This window comes from Amblyomma mixtum, chromosome 9 (assembly GCF_055824585.1).
Source record: "Amblyomma mixtum isolate Tamu chromosome 9, ASM5582458v1, whole genome shotgun sequence".
NCBI classification, from domain to species: Eukaryota; Metazoa; Arthropoda; class Arachnida; order Ixodida; family Ixodidae; genus Amblyomma; species Amblyomma mixtum.
Genome location: NC_143020.1, coordinates 70,665,644 through 70,687,279, shown reverse-complemented (window position 1 = coordinate 70,687,279; position 21,636 = coordinate 70,665,644). Strand labels below are relative to the sequence as shown.

The following is a 21,636-nucleotide window of genomic DNA, read 5'->3' as shown; positions in this document are numbered from 1 at the left end:
CTAGTAGTCAACTTTCTAACTATTACTAATAGGCACCTGATTGCAATTAGAGATTTGTAACCGGCGGTTAGTAATAGCCGTATCTGTTTTTAGAATTTCGAAAACCCGATTACCCTCGGCGCCATGGCTCGACGAATTCAGGCTTTTTTGATTAAGTTACGTGCACTGGAGGGGTTCCTTTGCCTGCATGCTTTTCGAAAGCGTATGTATTCTGGCACGATGTAGCCAAATTTTGTCGAGCCACAGCGGCGAGGGTAATCGAGTTTTATAAATTCTGAACACAGATACGGCTAGTACTAACGGCCTGCTACAAATCAGTAATTGCAGTCAGTGCCTATCGGTAACAGTTAGAAAGTTTACTACCAGAATTTAATTAATCACTTTACTAGTTATAACACGATTCGCCTGTTTTTCGACGTCCGTCAAAACTGGCATTACTATGCCGCAAAAAATGGAAATGTCTTAGCTCGGCTATGCCAGGATATACGTAGCGAAAGCGAGCGAAACAACGAGGCAAGCGGTGTGACGTCATACCAAACGGCGGCGGCGGCTCCGCGGCGAGGCGCGCGGTGTGACGTCATGCCAGATGGCGCGGCGAGCGCGCGGCGTCCGCCAGCTGCGGCGGTTGCTAGGCAACAGCTCAAGGTCGGTCTCTGTGCCTCCTCGGAGCACCGCCACAGCGAAATCGCAAGTTCGTGGCTAAAGCAGCTTTCGCTACAAAATCGACAGTGAGGACGAAGCACGCGCCATTGTGAAAGGTCACGGCCGGAGCTGATTAGGAACGCACGCATACTGGTTCTGCAGACGAGGCTGGGCACATATCCTGCCCGCCCCCTAACAAGCTAGGCGACATTCTTCGTACAGGTTATTAAGCGACTGCAAATACCGAGGCTCGAAACAATGAACGCCTCTCAGCGTTAACTACATGGGGGCGTTGTACAGGTGTGTACGTGCCGGCGCCGCAACATCCGGATTCGTCATTGCTTTGGGCCGAAAGCGACTCGATTGATTCGCTGATAACGCGAGCAAACAATGCATTACGTGTAAACGTGGCCCACGGGAGCGCCAGGGCTGACACAAAGAAAGCCAAACGGCCATTGTGTTGCGGGACGACGCAATATGACACCGGCGGCTACAAACAGCGCTGCACAAACAAACGACCGAGGTTACGAAAAGCGGTCGTCTTTTTGCTGTCTCTGAAAGGCATTTAAAATGCTCAGCAAATTAAAGCGCTCCCACAGAAGCCGTGCCTGCGTATATGGGAAACTGTGGTGGAAAAAAAACGTGGTTGGCGTCAGTAATCTTTCTCCTAAATTAATTTTCTCAACTGGACAGACTTCTGTCAAATGTTCTCGTTTAAGAAAAAAAAGCGGCTGTTCCCCATCAAAGGGGGCCCCTTCCAGCCAGTGACGTCGGCCGATTCTCGTTAACCTGCTATCGTCAGTATCGTGACGATGCCGGGAGTGGCACGACAACGCATGGAGGGAGGGGACTACCTCCGTAATGCAGGCTGGGGCCTAACCCCTCATCTTCCATTCCCTGTATTGTCACGCTAGAATGTTCATGAGACTCGGGCGACGCCATTCGCTGGAAGGAGGTCCTTTGACGAGGAAAAAGCCGCTTCTTTCCTGAGTTGTACCCGACTGTAGGCATTTTACAGTTTCTCCGCCTCGCCGAACGGCCAGCGCGATATCTGAATCGTGGTACGGTACGGCTTAGTATACAGTCGGTACGGCACGGCTTAGTACAGTCGGTACGGTATATGGCATGGCGCCTAAACCGGACATACCATACCATCAGTTATCATCAGTTCTAATCAGTTATCTTTAAACGATAACATATTCAGTAATATTTAAATTGATCAACACCACAAAATCAATAACTTAAAAAAAAATAAAAAAATCCCCTGTGCCCCTTGGTTTCTGTGGCTGTTGGCTTCTGTCATACCATGCCAGTACATCATACCATATATATATATATATATATATATATATATATATATATATATATATATATATATGGTATAATGTACGGTATGGTATGGTATGTCGGGTTTAGGCTTCACATGAGTGCTATAGGCAAGCTCCAGATTAATTTCGAATTTCCATCCTCTGGGATTCTTTAACCTACGCTAACAAAGTACGGCACAAGGTCGCTATTACATTTCGCCCTCATCGATTCCCGGCTGCCAATCGCTCGGAAATAAGAGGCGTCTCCCCGTACCCAGCCAACGTCCCACTGAGGAAAGCCAGCAGCAATATTCGAATCCACGTGCCCTTAATTGTTACAAGCGAGTTAGGCGCGCCGCGGTAATTTAATCTGTTTAGCCTCGCCCTGTGAACAGACATTGCTACGTGTTGCCAATTCGTGGCAACATCATATCAACAGGCATGACGCAGTTTGAGCGGGCGTACACGAAGCAATCACTCCCGCTTTCGCTGACACGCCCAACTCGACGGGGCGTCGGTGAGAAATAAAGCTTCGAAGAACATTATGCGCGTTATAGATTAAGAGGGGTGCTCGCTGTAGAAAACGTGCTCGGACGCGTTACATGAATGCGCAAGCGGCTCACGCAGGCTCACGCGGACTCAATACTCCCAACGCTACAGGAATCGACAGTGTATCGATTCGGAGAGCACGAGCCACGCCAGGCGGGCCGGAAGTCGTTCGAGAGCCGTGGGATCGTTCCAATTATAAGGTGCCGTTAAATCTGCTTGGACGTCAAGCGCGTCGGAGCGATCAAAAGAATCAAATATGCGGAACAGCGTTCTTGGCACGCACAGCTCAGGATCCTATGGGCAGTTGTACAGCTTTGCGCTGTCTTGCACAGTTAAAACACGTGCTTTTTTGACTGCTGCAAACACGTGCACACGACGGTGCAACGAGCAATAGTGCGGCTATGAGCAGGAAACTTAGCAGAGGTCTCGGCGATCCACGTACAAAAATCCAGCACTGCGGTTGGTTAAAAACTTTGTTTGGTTTTGCTTTGTGGGGGATGGACGTCCCAAAGCGATTCGGGCTATGAGGTAGGCCGTAGTGAAGGGCTCCGCGCATTTCGACCACCTGGGGTTCTTTAACGTGCACTGACATCGCACAGCACACGGGCATCTGAAATTTCCCCTCCATCCAAAATTCGAAAAACCGCGCCGGGATCGAACCCACGCCTTTCGGGTCAGCAGCCGAACGCCGTAACTCAAGCCAGGCGCAGGTACTTATAACGGGCTGCTTAGGCACTGTGTGCGTGTGCGTGCGCGCACGCACACAGTCACTAAGCAGCCCGTTATGAGGACCTGCGTGCACGCGCAGTGCGTCTTTTTTTGTTGTTTTTACTTTTTTTGTTTTGGCGGGTCACAACAACGTGACCTCCTGTTCCAAAGAGTTGCCAACATCGACGTCATCATCAGGGGCCTTACGGATTTGTAGTCTCCGCCGCCGTTGCCGCGGAAGGTTGCGTACGGACTCGAAACGCGTACGCGTCCAGGCAGCGGTCAGCGGAGAAGCAAGGCGAAAAAACGTAGCCGTCGAAGCGGTTCTATGGGCCACTCGGCACGCTCCATCGCGTCCCGGCGTCGGTCGCCCGTAACATCACCGCGGAAACGGCGCGATGCGGATCCCTGATAACGGAGAGGCCTCCACAAAGGCGGTAGGAAGACGCCGCATCGCTCCATCGGCCCCGCGGAAGAGGAGCCGACAGGGATCTCTGCCGTTCGTGCGTGTGTACGCTGACCGGTTAACAACAACAGCTATGCATACACCAGGCGGCGGACCCTCCGCTTCGTGTGGAGCGGGCTAGCCTCTCCATTGTTGCGTCACGGGTTCCTCACTCGAGGCATGCCTTGGCGCTTTTTGGTGGGCAAACGAGCAAGCCGCTCCAGTAACACCCGAGTTGTCGTGCAGCGCCATTTTTCTTTTCTTTTTACTTTTTCCCTGCGTTTTCTATCTTTCTGTCCTTTATTCTTTCATTTCCTTCCTCACCTCGTCTTTTCTTCCGTTTCTACTACATTTTTCAGCTCCTATCTCATTCTTCGTTTACTCCCATCTTCCCCCCTTCGGTCACTTCATGCTGGTATAACTGGGCTATAGTTTGATACAACTCAAGAACGAAACAGAAAACACTCCAAAAGAAGGCCTCCAGCCAATACTGTCGACCGATTCTCATGACATCGCAGTTAATCAAATTTCACGGGTGCAGGCCCGGCCATGCTATTACCCTGCCGGACACTCAATAAAGTTATTACTCACTCACTCACGATTGCTCGCTGGGCTGTTGTGTGCACATCGCATTAGCGCGGTGGAAATGGTTTGCAACAGTTCGGAAAGGAGCAGTTTCGACATCCTCTTCGCCCGATGGAAAGGTCTGTAGTCAGTGCATAACCCTGAGGGAATGACATGCGTCGGTGTGTGTTGAAGACAGGAATTTCCCGTGAGTCTCCTCACCGCGATGAGAGGGCCAGCAAGTGCGTGTGTGTGTGGACATCACTAACTCATTGTATTATGCCATCATCAACCTTCATTCGCACTTTCCCTTTCCTTCCCTTTCCCCTGTGTGGAGTAGCAGGCCAGGGCCATGTTACCACACCGGCCGACCTCTCCTCCTTTTCCTCTCATTAAAATTCCTTTCTCTCCCTCTGGGGAGATCAGCTGAACACGTGGGCAGGCACATAGAAATACACGAATGGCATGACATAAGGCCGAACTAATGACTCTCCCTCATAACAGACACGATCTATCATTTCATCTCATCAGAGGTATATCCTTTCCTTCTTTCACACTATATCTCTCTTTTGCGGACTGGATAGATAGAGAGACAGCGGTTCTCCTCTGTCAATTCTATTTCCCGCTTGCACAAGCGTCCATCGTCCCTCACGAGGCGGAACCGGAGGTGTGCGTCTGCACACGCACGCTCCCACTTCCGCGCGTTGACAAGATCTCTGAGCCGTGCTTCTCCGCCGGAAAAGATACGCGCCGCTGTATCGTGGAGGAAGTAGCGGAAACACGGAGCAACGACGTTGCCAGTTCCTCGAGAACGGTGTTTGTACCTTGAAACTGCTTTACGTCATTCACATTACAGCATAACTCCTGGACGCGAAACAGTCAAGACGCCCGCACTACGCGAGCACGGCATATTGTAACTATAGTCGCATACTACTCAATAACGAAGCGGCTTTTCCCCTCTAAAGGGCCGCTTCAAGGCAATAGCGTCGGCCGCTTTTCATGAACCTGCTATAGCGGGACAATGCAGGGAGCGGCGTGACAGAGTGCAGGTAGGGTACTATCCCCCTTTTTTATTGGTTCTCCCCGCATAGTCAAGCTATAAAGTTCATGTGACTCGGACTCGTCCGACGCCATTGGCTGGAAGGGGGGGTCCTTTGACGGGGAGAAGCCGCTTCGTATCCGACTATAGTGCGCAATCACGAGGCAGAGCTTGAGGAGAGGAGCGGCTATCAGCCCACCCACGAGCTCATGAGAGAGTGCATGAGTGAGTGAGGGTGTAAATCAGTAAGCGAGTAAATGAGCGAGTAAGCGAATGTTGAGTGAACAATGGGTGGGTGCGTTAGTGAGCGAGTGAGCGCATAACCGAACGAGTGAGTGACTATATATATACGATGGTTTATGGTTTACGAGGGTTTGACGTCCCAAAGCGATTCAGGCTATGAGGGACGCCGTAGTGGAGGGCTCCGGAAATTCCGATCACCCGTGGTTCTTCAACTTCACTGACACCGCACAGTACCCGGGCTTATAGAATATTGCCTCCATCGAAACGCGTCCGCCGCGGCCGGTACCGAACCCGCATCTTTCGGGCCTGCAGCCGAGCAACCACTGATCCACCGCGGCAGCTAGCGAATGGGTGAGTCGGAGTGCCTAATGAGATATGAGGATACAAAAGATCAATTTGCGGAACTGTAAAACAGCGACGTCTGGAGAAAAAAAGACATCCTGGTTCGTTTCCTGAAAGCGCGGCGAGCTCGTGCCCACAACGCTGCGAACAAGGCCAAGAAGGTATACACACTTTCGCACGTGCAACCCCCATCCGAAGCTCTTTCCTAGATCTTGCGTGGCTCCCGACTCACTTCCAGCAGTGCGCCCACAGCGCGCACACCACCTTCCTCATCCTGCTGCAGCTAGTCACAGGAGTCCTCCCTGCACGCGACCAAACTAAGTATAGCCCTGAAACCGGCACTTTTCGGGAGCGGCCACTCTTCGGGGCGAATATACGGGTACGCCAAACAGGCTACACGCCTGCGCGCGCACACAGGAGCACGCAACAGTGTATAACAGCAGCAGGGGCACTCAGTGAGGAAGTGCGCCCCAGTAGCCGTATCCATCCGGAAAGCGCTGTGCTCTCAGCACCCCCTGCGTGCGTGCATGGCTGCATGCGCCCCTTTCTTTTTTCTTTCTTTTTACTTCTTTAAAGCCACAGCGAAAAAGAGTTCCGTTCTTCCAAAGTGGCGCAGTGACCTGCGTTCTTTGTCAGGCAGCTTTGTTTGCTGAGCGTTTATTTGATAGCTCGCGAGGCAGCTCATTGCTTTTCGAAGCTGCACTGTAGACACCAATACACCTTATATGGAAGTAAAGAGGGAGTAAAGCTGTCCTCTAGCGCATTCCCATTTTTAAAGGGCGTGCACTAGAGGACAATTTTACTCCCTTTTTACTCTTTTCTATTTAGAGTGTAGGACAGGGGTTTTGAGAACGCAAACGTACAGGTCCAAATCTGAAGAAGTGGATATACCATGCGCTGCCTATAGAAATGAAACGAAGAATGTAGAGCACTTGGTTTTGAAGTGCGCACAACAACGTCCCGCTTTCCCCGAGGGAACAGCGAAAGATATAGAGGGGGCGTTGGCATTTGCTGGGGAGGACGAATGAGTGGATGAGAAAAGCATGGCTTTGGGGAGGTTAGAAGATTGGTGGAGGAAGTCAAAGGAGGGGTGAATTTGGAGAGAAAAAGATAGTCAGTTTAGACATTTTAAAAACGAAATAGAGAGAAAAATATAACACGGGGGTATCATAGGCTAGGTGGCGCAAGTTGCCGCCCGATACAAAAGGTAAAGACATTATCCATCCAGTCTCCTCGCTAACCAAGTGTCGTTTGAAATATACTTTGAAACTAGTCACTCGCAATTATACACACTGGACTCATTCGGATAGTGTCTAGAATAATGCCATGTACTTAAAAAAAGTCCATGTTGTGTTGCGTTGTGCAATGTGTATTGTTATTTGTCTATAGGTGTCTAGGAGTGGTATTGAGTTGCATTTCATGCTGCATAAACTGCGCAAGCTACCATGCGCCAAAACACGATTCGAATTGTCTGTTTCGAATTCGCGAAACCGTAGCGGCCCGATCGCTACACATGCGTTGCTTAAAGAGGCACTAAAATCAACTTCGGTGACTGGCGTATGTTGCACGCCAGTCTGCATGTCTCACGTCTATTTGAGCTGTGTTCAAAGTTCCAGCGAATAACATCACAAGTGGAATTTGCCCGCGGGTGCCGGTTCCAGCGGCCCACACGCCCTTCATGATTTACAGGGCTGGTAAAAAGTTCCCAGGCCACACGGTGTGCTTTCCATCGGTGTATTCTGGCACCTAAGATGCTGAAAAAGCTATCAAGGTTCTCAGAGGTTAGGTTAGAACGATACTTCTACGCTTTACAGATATTTAGAGCTTCGGGGGTGGCGTAACTGCTCCAATGCAGACACTGTGGCCTGGGAACTTTTGTCCGGCCATGTACAACAGGTCACTTGGATGCCGATCTGACTTACTCTTATCGCATGAACGCAGGTTTTCGTTTACAACATACTACGATGCGACAGTAAAGAACTCTCACATCCAGCTCGTACACAAGAGTGACGATTCCTTTCCTCTAGTCCTCTCAGGGAGCCAGGCAATGACAAGTACCAACGCACTGCACCCAACTGAATCTGCACGGAACGGGCGCGGACACAAGGGACCACCACGCTGCCGACGGCGAATCGGGGTCAGAAATCTATTATACCTTCGCTCTCTTCCCGGCAGCCCTCCCTTTATGCGAAAGCGCGCCGTAAAGGATTCGTTCTTCTTCTTCGCGACCGCGGTGATGTGTGCGAGCGCATTTCCCCATCTCTCTGCCACTCCCTTTCAGTGCAAAGAAGAACAAGGCGGTTTGCAGAGCGGCTTGGGTGGCTAGAATAATCGACACGGTGGAGGGGGCGTGGCCTTCGTTCTGCGTACACTTCCACGCTTACTATCCTTCCTTCCTTCCTCCTGCTACCGCTGAGCGTGTCTAAAAAGGCGCGCTTTTTTAACGCCGCTCACACGCGCGCGAACCCCTCAGTCATTTGGCGCGAAGACTGGAGTGTTGAGGCGATGCTTTCCTGCTTCCAGAACCCTGTGGTGTGCGAGCAGCTGCAGGTAGCCACAACAACACGCCTGGCAGCGCCGGCGTGTGTAGTGAGATCGAAGAGAGATCTCACGGGAGAGTCTCCTGGAAGAGGACGCAATCTCAACCGCTTCTTCTGGAGAGGGTTAGACCGAGACTGGGGCTTGAGCTGAGAACAAGGTCCGTGTTCCCTCTCTGCATCTTGCGCGCCCATTTACGGGGGGTGACTGGGTGAGGAGAGCTTGGAGTTCAAAATTAACTCGACAGAGTTCGAAGCGAGACCTGGTCCCGTTTAATAAGCACCGATTGAAATCGGCGATACGAGGGGTGCTTGTATAAGTAGTGGGCGCGGTTCACGGAAACCAACGCACTCTCTTAGGCGAGATAGTGTAGAAGGGCAGGTATACAGTTGTGGCTAACGTATCAGCGTAGTTTAACTACCGCGTATATTTTGGCTAGGACATTTAAGAGAGAGAGAGAGAGAATTGAACTACTTTTTATCAGCTCAGGTCCGAGTCAATCTATAGTTAAGGTGAAAACAACCGGACGTAGACAACTTGTCTTTCCTGGTCCAGAGGAACCAGCAAGGCGAACTAGGTCTCACACCTGGACTTCGGGAATGGGCTGCGGAAGGCAACGGAACGCGGAGATCATAGCTGATGGTCTCCTTAGGTTGCAGGTGGGTTTAAGAAGAAAAAAAAACATTGCCAGTGATTCGTTCCACCGTCAAGCAACCCTAAATTCGCCTCGCACGATGAAAGCCCACGTGTGGCCGTTTTTTAACGCTTTAGTCCAAGACCCTTATCCCAAGCATTTCTTCCCAGAAGAGCTGAGCACCAGGCCGGGGAAAATCTTGTACCCATTAGAAAACCTGTGGGTACTCGGCAACACTGGGGATCGAACCCAGCACCTCCTGTCTTGGGCAGGTCCGTATATGTACCATGACATTGCAAAAATAAAGAATATGTTATTATTATTATTATTATTATTATCATTATTATTATTATTATTATTATTATTATTATTATTATTATTATTATTATTATTATTATTATTACGCAGAATGAGGCGCGCGACGATATCGGCCCGCTCACTGCTGCTTCGAAAGAAGCGACTCTAGAGATGTGAACACAACACACGCGGGTCGAAAACCCCCTTGCGGTTTCCGGATGTCCCCCACCCCCTCTCCGTCCACTTCTGCAGGGGCTATTTATCAACTGACACAAGGTGTGGGGGTGCCTTTGCATCCTACCTCCTAGGAGAACCTGGCTGCAGTTCCCTACTGGGCGTGGAGAATAATGTCTCCCTCTAATTCTCAGATATGCATGCACAAAGCAGGGATTCGCCCCTTCGCGCAACTACTGAGAAGATGGCGCCAACTTGAAGGAAGGAACGCTGAACAATTTACTTTTCTGTGAATATTTTCTGTTCAGTGTCCAAAAGAAAAGAAACAACCATGCTCGCGCCCACTTCTCGCGTAGCTCTCGTTAACACGTGCACGTACACGCCCTCCGACCAGCCAACGCCCGACGAGTCCCGCGCACTCTGACCCACTGTTCTACCATCCATGCTCTTCGCCAAATGCTATTCTACCGTCGCTGGCTGCCAGCGTGCGAGGCCAAGCCGGAAGGGAAACACCCTCCTCAGTCATGCCTCGTGCCACATTTGTCGCACGACCGGTGGTTCCGTGACAGGTTTATTGGGGTTCAACGTCCCAAAGCGACTCAGGCTACGAGGGACGACGTAGTGAAAGGTCTCCGGAAATTTCGACCACCTGGGGTTCTGACATCGCACAGTACACGGGCCTCTAGAATTTCGCCTCCATCGAAATTAGGCCGCCGCGGCCGGGATCGAACCCGCGTCTTTCGGGTCAGCAGCCGAGCGCCATAACCACTGAGCCACCGCGGCGGCAAGGTTTCGTGACAAACGGGCCAATTACAGGAGCATGTGCCGCCTAAACTAGTCGAACACGAACAAGGACACAAGCATCCGTTTGCGACCCATAGCACCGAATAAGTCCAAGCGTATATGTGACAAGTCAAGAAAAAAGGCTCTTTTCCCAACACCCTCGACACTAGCCTAGTCTAGAGAATCCCCCCCCCCCCCCCCCCCCCCCACTTTCAGCCAATAACGTCGGCCGGTTCTCACGAGCCTATGCAGGGAGTGAAGTGACAATGCAGAGAGGGGACTATACTCTTGTCATCTGCCGCCCCCTGCATTGTCCCGCCAGCAGGTTCATGAGATTCGGCCGACGCCACTGCCTGGAAGGGGATCCTATGACGGGGAAAGCCGCCTCGTTCTTGACTTGTATCCGACGACCAGAGTACGCTGACAATGTGGTACATGACAGGAGAAACGACAAAGCCACAAGTGAGGAGACCAAAATAGGTGTCCTTGTTTTTTTTTTGTGAAAGAGGTAAAAACGCCAGTGTGCTCTTCGATGGGTGTGCACGTTGAAGACTGTCAATGCAGAGAGAGTCAATTAACCAGAAACCCCCTATTCCGCTTCAACACTTCTTCCTACCTCCTTTCACTCCCCTAGGTGTCCCTTTAAACATAACCAATTTCATTATTTAACAGGTTTTATTTATTTATTTATTTATTTATTTATTCATTTATTTATTTATTTATTTATACATACTGCAGCGCAATTTATATGCGCTATGGCAGGAGTGGGAAAAACAAAATGCAAGGAAACAAAATGCAGCAAATGTACAAAGTGAGAAATACAAAAAGTTAAAATCACAAATGAAATATCAAACAAGAAAGGAACTGTTAACAACAGGGTAAGAATACACAGCTATCATGCGTCTTCAATGGCAGTTACAAAGTTTTGAAATGGACGAGAACGAATGGACCCAGGTAAAGAATTCCAGGCTTCTATTGAACGGGGAAAAAAACTGAATTCGAAAAAATTAGCATGCGCAAAATACGGTATCAAATTAAGCTCGTGATGACTTCTTGTAGATGATAATGGTGCAAAGTTAATGTAGTGGTTAGCTGAGAGCCTTACTGAGGAATTGACAACACGATGTAAGAATTTTAATGATTCAGTGTGGCGACGGGCAGACAGCGTGGTTAAATTCAATGAGAGAAGTGTAGAAGAGGGTGAGAAATCGCGATCATAACAATGACATATAAAACGCACAGCTTTCTTTTGGACTGCTTCTAAGATGTTAATTTCGAATTGCTTGTACGGGTTCCACACAACAGCTGCATAATCAAGAACAGGGCGGATTAGAGATTTATACAACAGTAGCTTTGTGTCTTTTGGTGAATTGGGTAGCGTGCGTCGTAGATAGCCTAGTTTTTTTAGTGCTTTATTACATACGTGCTTTATTACATAGTGCTTTATTACATACGGTTATGCCCCTTGACGTCACGATGTTTGTAGAAAGGGTAAGATGCATCACCTCGTATGTCATCGTTACCTCGCCAAAACAATAGACACCTTTAGCATACCGTGTTACCGGTACCGGAGTACCGGAAGCTCGCGCGCAGCCAATGCGCATGCGCAAATCACTTTGACGGCGCCAGGTACCCACGAGCTGCGCGCGCGCCAGCAGCATCGGGACCAATCAGCGCACGCTCACCTGCGGTGGGCGGGCTCGCGGTGCTGCGGTAACGGTAACATGGTACACGGTATGCAAAAGGTGTCTAATAATTCCCAGTAAAGTTCAAAGTCAAGGTCACGTAATGCAGCCAGTAATTTTAATTGAGACGCAACTCCACGACCGCCCCACAGCCGCTAAACCACAAGAGTGCGCAGCGCACTTTCAATGGCGCTCCACGACTGACCGAGGATGATTCGAGCACATGGAGGCAGGAAAGAAATGTTCGAGGGGAAACCGTCGCTCTCGCCCATCGCATGGCAGTAAAAGTGCGCCACGGGACGCGCTTTGAATCCGGGCCGTGAGAAAAGAAAATCAAAAACCGGCTCTGCGCGCGGAAAGCGTCGGCTCGATAAAGATACAGCCCGCGCGGCAGAAGAAACCGTGCGAACCGATGCGGCAGCGCCTCAGCTCGAGTTATTTCCTTCTTCTCGTTCACATGTCGCGTGTGTGCATTGGGAAGCATGGCGTGAGACCTGTGCGTTTAATGCCAGCACCAACGAGTTCATTACAGGCGCCACGGAAAATAACGGAGATGCATGCAGTGGGTGAGGGGACAAGAGAGGATTAAGTCGAAATCAAGGGGAAGAAATGCGTCTGTTGTGCTGGGTTTTATGGCAGATAGACAACTCAGGCAAGCTCTAGGTATAGAGAATTTGTTTTATGTAGAATTTTATAGAAATGTAATTACTGATGGTACAGAGGGCCTAAAACATTGGTTTGTACAACCTAGTGATGAAAGAAGAAAGAAATTTTATGAGTGGCTAATATTAAAAGTTTTGAAGAAGGTCGGGTAACCTCAGCAGCCATCCTTGGCTGGGCAAGGATGCTGAGCCTCCCAACCAGAAACCAATGGGCTTGGACAAGGCATGTAATGCGCAGGCAAGATAGCCGATGGTCCTTAATTTTGGTGGCATGTTTTCTTCGCTACAGTGATTCGGAAGGCACTGATATACATGAATCACAATGTGGTGTTCGCCTGCCGCCGCTAAATAATTTATCTTTTTTTTTTTCTCTCGCGCTCTTTCGGTTTTGTGACGTCAAAATTATATGTCACGTGAAGAATGGAAAGACTGCGACGTAATCGCCGATTCATCGTATTAATCCACTGCAGTGCTGACGCTAGCCTCCGTCGAGAGTCAGAATGACGACGAATGTAGAAGCAGCGATTATATTGCAGTTTCATGCCTCACGTGACCTATAACCTCTGACGTCACAGATATTGTTCGGCTGTTGAAACTGAAACAGGACGAGAAAGAAATTCGATGGTAAATTATTCAGCGGTCGTCGGGGAATACCACGCATAATAACGCCTTACGCATCATTACAAAGAAGAAAACACGCACCCAAAAATTAGGTGTCTTTACTGCGTTCAGGATAACGAAGTGGATTCGAAGAGAAGGCAAGCGTAGCAGGGGGCGGCAGAAAGTTAGGTGGGCGGATGAGATTAAGAAATTTGCGAAGGACAGGGTTAATTGGAGAGACATGGGAGATGCCTTTGCCCTGCAGTAGGCGTGGTCAGGCTGATGATGATGATGTTCGCTGCCCCTTTTATTTCCCGCCGGCCGCTGAAGAGTCGTCCAAGGTACAGTCGTGGACAAAATTTTACGGGATGCGGATTTGCGGAAGAGTATTCATTAACGCGATAGCATCTAGGTTGTAGACTTGCAAAAAAAAAAAAAAAACACCCAGTTTCTCCGTAATGAAATTCCCTGATTGGCAGAGATCCCCGACCATGTAGGGGAGGGAATATCCCCTTTCATCTGCCGCTCCCTGCATTGTCATGCTAGCACGGTCGTGAGAATCGGCCGACGCCATTGACTGGAAGGGGTTCCAATGTCAAGGAAAAGCCGCTCTTTTCTTTACTTGTATTCAACTATAGCATCCATGCGCCTTTCTTTATTGTATTTCGAACTAACGCCGCTATCACCAGCACAGTTCAGAAAACAGAAAATGACCCGATCCAGCAGCTTGGCGTTGTCCTGGAGAGCAGCCTTGAACGGCAATGGACACTATTTCCTCGAAATTACCAGTCATTTTTTTTTTCTTCACATTTTTCATACAAGGTATGTGCCCCAGAGCCGCACCTTTTGGCCATCGTTATTCCGCTTTTTTTTTTTTTTATCAAGCTGTCTCCCAGTAGAGGCAATGTTCCGCAGCCACTAAACAGGTATGAACGCTTGTCAAAGCAATGAGTATCCTCCTTCCGTGCGTAAAAAACAAACAGTGCTGGGCCAGCCCCTGCGGCGGGTAACCACGACTCTACCCCGATGAGGGTGCAGGGGGTTAGCCCAATCCCCTCTCTGCTCTTGCCCCCCCCCCCCCCCCCCCCCTCTCTTCCACCCATACTTGTAAAGAGGTCTCAATGTCCGGGATTCCTTTCCTCTGAGTCGAGTCCGGAGAAGGTCTTCGCAGGTGCGCGGTGTACCTCCTTCACCCGGACGTCCATTGTGCGGGCGGTATGCAGAACGGGAGTGGGAGGGGTCACAAAATACCCCACGCTGTCCGCAAGGGAATAGATAAACCGCGAAGATTTAAGACGCCCAGGGAAGAATGCGCCGATCGCGAAAAAACGCGGGGCTCTCCCGAGAAAGAGCTGTCCACACAGCCAGGTGGCAGCACAGGTAGCAGAAAGGAATGCGGCTTCCACCGCCGACTGCCGCCGACTCGGCAACCGGCGACGAATGGCGACTGCCGACAGCCGGCGTGGATATCGTGCCGCGCAGAGGAAAACACCGTCAGGCATTGTTAGACAATGGCTTCGCTTTCTAGGAGCGATCAGTGCATTGCATGTCCACGTTTTCAGCGGGACAGCTATCGCTGTCACTGTCTCTCCTGGCAAGGAAGAGACGAAATTTATTCGTTTTTTTTTTCTTCGCTTTCCTGCAGCTATTCTAGACACCGCATGAGTACAGCTGCCGCCATGCGTGCTTTACCCAATCCGCTTATCGCCACCGGCCTGCATAGTGAAAGACAGCTTTGGTGGAAGCTATGCTCCGCTCTTCATCGTGGCCCCTGTGACGTCATGGCTCCTGCGATCACCCGCTGGTTCTAGGTTCTAACTGAGAAGCATACTTTTCTTTTTTCTCGTTTTGTTGGCAGTTTTTCGGACGCACGATCCATCGAAAGACTTTTTGAGTTCGACTCAAAGGTAAAAATTAATTTGGCTCTCGAGTGCCACTGAAGCGTTCTCTTCAAAGTTGCTCACAGCTGTATGCGGTCGAAAGGTCCCCAATAAATAGAAGAAGCGTAGCTTGATGGGCCAGTTCGGGCATGTGAACGAAAAAAAAAAAACACAGCAAAAAGGACGGGCTCACACGAGGGAGCAGACTGGACGACGCTGGAAACAAGTTAATTTTACTCCATGAAAGTTGTCGCAACAGAGCCGGGTGGACATGCGCGTACGCAACAAGGCCAACAATAAACCAACAACAATAAACATTAATGACCATTTTCAAGCCCCTTATAACCAGAGGGCAAAAGCAACTGGTCGGATCACTCAGAAAAAAAAAAAAGCGATAAAACGGAGAGACTGCAAAGCTCTGCCGACCTTCCAACGTGTCCTCCTGCAGCCATGTCCGGATCACATTTCGCTCACGTGAAAGACTGACAACGAAACTGAAATAAGCAGTCATTTCCGTTTTTTTATTTTTTCCCCCCAAATACACACGCAGAACTTTAACGCATGGCGAGACCTACCGGGAAGATAATACTACCAGAGGCGCGAACTCTGCTTCTTCGAAAAGCAAAAAAAAAAACAAACAAAGAAATAATGATAGAAGAAGCAAAAGTCGTCCGAACGGGTCTCAAAATCGCGCGCGCACTGGGGAGCGACCGCGGTTATTCAATCCTCGTCCAACGGCCGGGTGTCACTGGGGACACGTTCGCACTTGCCAGAGGAGATATGCAGCTACGAAGAAGGGGAGGTGATCTAGTTTCTGCCGACGCAGTCTCGCGAGCTGCGTGCAGTAGCACCCTCGGCTTCTTGGCTGGCCGCCACCTTGGCAGCAAGCCTCTGCATTACGCTACACAGCCCTCCCTCTCCTCTTTTGTGTTATTTTACTTCATTTCTTCATACTGGTAGACCGCTGTCTCTGAGACGTGTCTGCGCATAGCGCCGAGACGATGGACGCTCGATATCTGCGGCGTGCATCGCACTGCGAACGGTTCTTTTCCGCGACGCGGCCAAAAGTTTTGAAACGGTTGAGTGCGTGAGCGCGGCACAGAGTGAAATGAGGATTACCGCAACAACGCGAATTTAACCCACCCGCCGCACTAAATGCCATTACATTTTTTAAAAAATGCGCACAGCGGAGCTGACAAGAATCATCAGCGTTTATATAGTCGGATACAACTCAAGAAAGAGGAGGGTTTCCCAGTCAAAGGCGTCGGCCAGAGGCGTCGGCCAGAGCCAATGGCGTCGGCCGATTCTCATGAGCCTGCTAGGGTGACGATGCAGGGAGTGGTAGATTGGTTTGGTTTAGTTTATTGGGGTTTAACGTCCCAAAGCGACTAAGGCTATGAGAGACGCCGTAGTGGAGGGCTCCGGATAATTTCGACCACCTGGGGTTCTTTAACGTGCACTGGCATCGCACAGCACACGGGCCTCGAGAATTTCTCCTCCAAAGAAATTCTAGCCGCTGCGGCCGGGATCGAACCCGCGTCTTTTGGGTCAGCAGCCGAGCGCCATAACCGCTGAGCCACCGCGGCGGCTAGGGAGGGGTAGATGAAAGGGGGGTAGCCACCTATCTGCATTGGCGTGCTACTCCCGCCAGCAGGTTCATGAGAATCGGCCGACGCCGTTGGCTGGAAGGGAGTCCTTCGACGGGGAAAAGCCGCTTTTTTCTTGAGTTGTATCCGACTACAGTTACCCAAGCGAAAAAAAGCATTAGGTCCAATTGGGCTTCGCAAATGAAAGTAATTGGTTCAAATTGCAATGCTCCAACTGGAGCGTTCTATTGGTTCCAAATATGCAGTTGGAGACAACTGGACATTCCTATTGGTTCCAATCGGAACGTCCGCACTCGGTTTCAGATTGGACGTTCTAATTGGAAACCCAAACTGTACGAAGTGGTTCCAATCGAAATGTCCATTTGAAACCAGTTCGTTTCAAGTATACAATTGGAAATTGTAAGTGGATTTATTTTGAAACCCCAAAGGGATGCAATGTATTTTTCGACTCGGGAGGCTGACGCTCGGATGGTTGCACACTCTTATGAAGATGTCAACGCAAAGAAAAACTGAAAATATTCCTGGCCCAGCTTGCGAATGATTGAGCCGGCGACATCCCCGGTGTTGTGGCATATCTATTCGCCAAATTGCGTTTACTGAGTGTTTTTGAGTCGAATACAACAGTCAGTGAGAGCTCACTTTGCGAGACTAATGCTCGCGGCTTGAGACGACAACGAACGATTTCTCCAAAGAAGGACATTCAGGGCCCAAGGACAGAACAAGCAGATAAGACACGCAGGGCATCCTCTCTGGCTTGCCTTCCTGCTTTGTGGTGGAGGATACGTTGAGCCGTTTTCGGGTGGTGATAGCTATCATTTTTCGCTTTGAACTGGTTTGGTTTGGTTTATGGGGTTTAACGACCCAAAGCGACTCAGGCTATGAGAGACGCCGTAGTGGAGGGCTCCGGAAATTTCGACCACCTGGGTTTCTTTAACGTGCACTGACATCGCACAGTACACGGGCCTCTAGAATTTCTCCTCCAAAGAAATTCAGCCGCCGCGGCCGGGATCGAACCCGCGTCTTTCGGGTCAGCAGCCGAGCACCATAACTGCTGAGCCATTGCGGCGGCTGAGATGAAGCAGCGATAACTGTGCTGTCAGTGTCAAATGAAACGCGAAGAACACGAAGATAATAAATAGTTGCTGTTCCCATTGGAGCTGTCTTGCTTCCGTTTCAGACACTGGCCTATCAGAATGTTACACAATAAACGCGATAGGCTGTCGTGAGCTTGAACAGAGCCTAGCCTGTGGTTACTTTGGAGAGATTTCGTAATAAAAGAGGGAACATAATTTCATTTTATTACCTTAAAGGCCCATAAAGGATTATGACATAAGGGGTGGTAAATATTTGGCACACATTTTTATGACACCACCTATCTTTTTACGCCTTCCAACCAACACTTCTTTAATTAAAAAAAAAAGCATTTCGCAGCCGCCTCAGCTCTTATTCAGGGGTGGCAACGAGCAGTCCAATCTGCATCTCATTTAATTTCTGTCTCTTACTTTGACACCGCACCCTTGTAACGTGAAAGAACAAAATCGAGGCAGCTTAAATCTGCTTGAACACAGTACGCAGTCTACTCGGTCGCCAATCGCTACGGCCGACAGATCGGAACGAGCGCTAAAGCTGAAAAATATTTGGCACGGAGCGCAAAGCGACAGCGATAGTGATTCGACCGCCCCGGGACAAACAGTCGGGGGAGAAAATATATACTCACGCACCCGATAAGACGCGTCCAGCCGCACATAGCTGCGCCAGGCAGCACAAATAAACGGACTGACTGACTGACGACCCTCGCACAGCTGACCAAGCGGCCGTGGGAACGGGCGGCGGTCAAGTCATTTTCCGCGCCCAAAAATCTCTGGACCAAAGTGTTTTGACTTTCACCGCTCGCTGCTCCATCGGATTCGGTCTCATTAAGTTTTCGGGCTAGATTCCAAAATAACTCCACCCTTAGCCGCGTTTACATGAATGCCACAGAAGTCGACCCCAGTCCACTGTTTGAGGGGAAAGTGTAAAAACGTCCAGGAAGAGAGTAGAGGGCGAGTCACGCTTTTCTTTCTCAAAACCTGCTCTTTCCCTCAAAAAGGGGACTGGGGTCGGCCTCTGTCGCATTCATGCAACCGAGATGCGGGTTAATGTTAAAATGAAATGTAGCTTTGAGCTCTGCAAACATCTTTAAAACAGTGCATTAATCTATGCCCCTCGAAATGCCGGACTGAAAAGCAAATTAATAAATATATATAACCGCGGCCAAATATTCTTAAACAATAAAAGCCAAACCGAAGAAAAGCAGTCTACCACCATCCGCGTCTCTACAACTGAGATATACGGGCTACGTGCGGAGTTCATTAGTCTGTGGGGCCGTGAATTAAGCATACGTTATTAAACTACTGTTCAGCATTAGCATCGTATTTCAAGGCAAGGAGAAATGAAAACAAAAACGAAAAAAAGAGAAATCGAGAATTAGCACCAATAGGAAATGATCGAAAAGCTCGAAGTGATCTGATAGGAAGGGTGAACCAAGTGTCGTCTGCTAGTACCGTACCCACGAGCGTTCCGCCACGACCGGGTGTACGCTGAGACATTTTTTTTTCGACAGAGACATATCTGAAGCACAATATCAGTTATTTCCAGAAAATCACTAAAATGCAACAGAACCAACAAATTCAACAAAATCTGATCCATACGCGGACTTCCAGGACGGGTGGAAGAAATCGTAGGACTAAATAACTGGCAGACGAGGAAGTTGCGATGCACTTGTTTACGAAGAAAGTGGCCGTAGTCTGCCTCTACAATCACTGCCAGTCAGTGTTTTCGAAACTATTAAACGTTTATAAGTTGCAACTAACTATTCAGCTACTGAATCAATTCACGAATTGTCAATTATTCGTTTTTTTTATTTTTTCATCTAAATATCTACGTTCAAAACTCCCGTCAGCACAACCAGTCGGCTTTGTCCTAACTTGTCCAGGGACCCTTATCTAGTTAGTGACAGGTCTATGAAGAGCGACATAATTGAGAAGCATGCATATACCATACAAGCCCGACGCGAGGCCGTTCGCTTGGGAAGGATTTTCGCGCAACAAAAACAAACAAAAACCAGCGTGTTAGAGAGCGAAATGGAAGGTAAACAGGTGAACACAGCCTTTACACAACGAAACGAAGTATTCCAATGCCACTTGCACTCTTCGGCGTTCAAATTTTACCGCTACTGCCCGTCCCGCCCCTTCGAACAGAGCCCGCCAGAGCGTTCAAAGCGGACTCGCTGCAAACGTGAATCCCGCGTGTGGTTGACAGCAAGAGAAGCTCGAGCTCACCTGTAGGAGTCGCAGAGTGGGCACCGAGACGCCGAAGTGTCCGAGAAAGCAGAACGTGAGAGAGAAATCCAAGAGGGGCTGGCACCACAAAGTTTCACCAAATTTCAAACACACGGTACGCAGGCTTGTATCACTCGTATCCCATCGCAGCCGACAGTCAAAACTCGTCTGACGGCCAAAAGCGAACACCGCTGGCTCCGACGGCGCCGCCGGTAGGGAGCAGCAGACGACGCTCATGACGTCACGGCTCCGCCTACGCGGTACTCCTCGACGTCACCATTTTTGAAAAGCGCAGCGCGGGATATTTGAAAGGTAAAACAAGCCCGCAAGAGGCACTTCGCTCAGAGATAATTACGCAGCTTGGCAGCGGGTGCCGGCTTTCACCGGCGTGCAGTTCACATGCACCCATAAGTCAGCCAAAGAGGTATTGGCGATATTCACGAAATCGACGCCACGCTGCTGCGAACAAGCATCGGCGCGCGGGACCATGTCGTTGGCTGATTTGTCTGAGTGGTTCGCCGGCGCATCCAGACGTTGTTGTCTGCAGTCAACATATCTCTTAGAAGCACTGTTACACAGACATTTGCATGCTAACAACATAGAAGAGCCGCTAAGTGTAACGGCGTGCGTTTTCTGGGAGCCGCAATACAAAGGAAGTTTCCATGCTGTTGTGTAAGGTGGTGGTGGAAAACAATTATATACAGATACACTTAAAGAGGTTATGTACGAGCTGGCCCAGAGGGGGTAAGGCTTGCAGTACCATGGCATCGCAGTCCTTACCTGCTATGTAAACACAAGGCGTTGTTTGATAAGGATTACCGTCGGTGAGCACAGTGACTAACGACAGATTTCAAGGGCAAACAGTTGTGCATGACTCTTTCTATAGCAGCAGACCTTATTATAGCATGCACATATTGTGATAAGGTGCTCTTTTACCCATTGACAAAATGGGGGGGGGGGGGGGGGGGGTGATGTATTGTAGTTATCTCATGCGAATTCCATTCTACTTTGTTCCCCTTTGTTTACCGTATGCGCGCTTTGTCTGCTGAATCAGTCAGACAGACAGGCGGATCAGGGAGCAATATATGGGGTAGTATATAGGTAGCATGTATGGTAGTATATGTGGTATATGGTAGTATAAGGAGTAGTATATGTGGTACCCTTATATAAGGAGTAGTATATGTGGTATGTGGCAAATGCTATATCGGTCAAATCAGCCGATGCATTAACGAGTGTCTGGCCGAACATCATCGCAACGTAAGGCAAGGCCGTGGAGGTCACATGGCAGCCCATTGCAGTTTGTGCCAAGGGTGCCATCCTTTCTTTAATAGGCGCCGGATTTTGTAATCTCACATAAATCAACTGACCCGGGAGATAGTCGAAGCGAAGAAAATTATTAGATGTGGGGGGGTGAGTGATCCGTCAGTGGCTTTACTGGATAAGGAATTGAAGGGATGGGAAGAGGGACTGACAGTGTCGCATTCGGTTTCCGGCACGTGTGGCTGAGCAGTTCTTGCTTGTTTTGTTTTTGTATTGTGCCCAGCTGTTTTTGCTGATTGTGCAAGCGTATTATGCGTCGCCGTCACAATAAAATTCAGTTAAGTTTGCCCATGTGTA

The 21,636-nt window shown here is 49.5% G+C and overlaps 1 protein-coding gene across 2 annotated transcripts in view; it reads right to left on the bottom strand.

The window, feature by feature from the left end:
• The window catches only part of MESR3 (misexpression suppressor of ras 3), a 201,385-nt gene extending 181,183 nt beyond the window's left edge, over positions 1-20,202 (bottom strand). For both annotated transcript variants that reach the window (XM_089560342.1, XM_089560341.1), the window contains exon 1: positions 20,020-20,202. The gene's annotated coding sequence lies outside the window, so the exon portion shown is untranslated. The remainder of the gene's footprint in view (positions 1-20,019) is intronic.
• Positions 20,203-21,636: the final 1,434 nt, after the last annotated feature.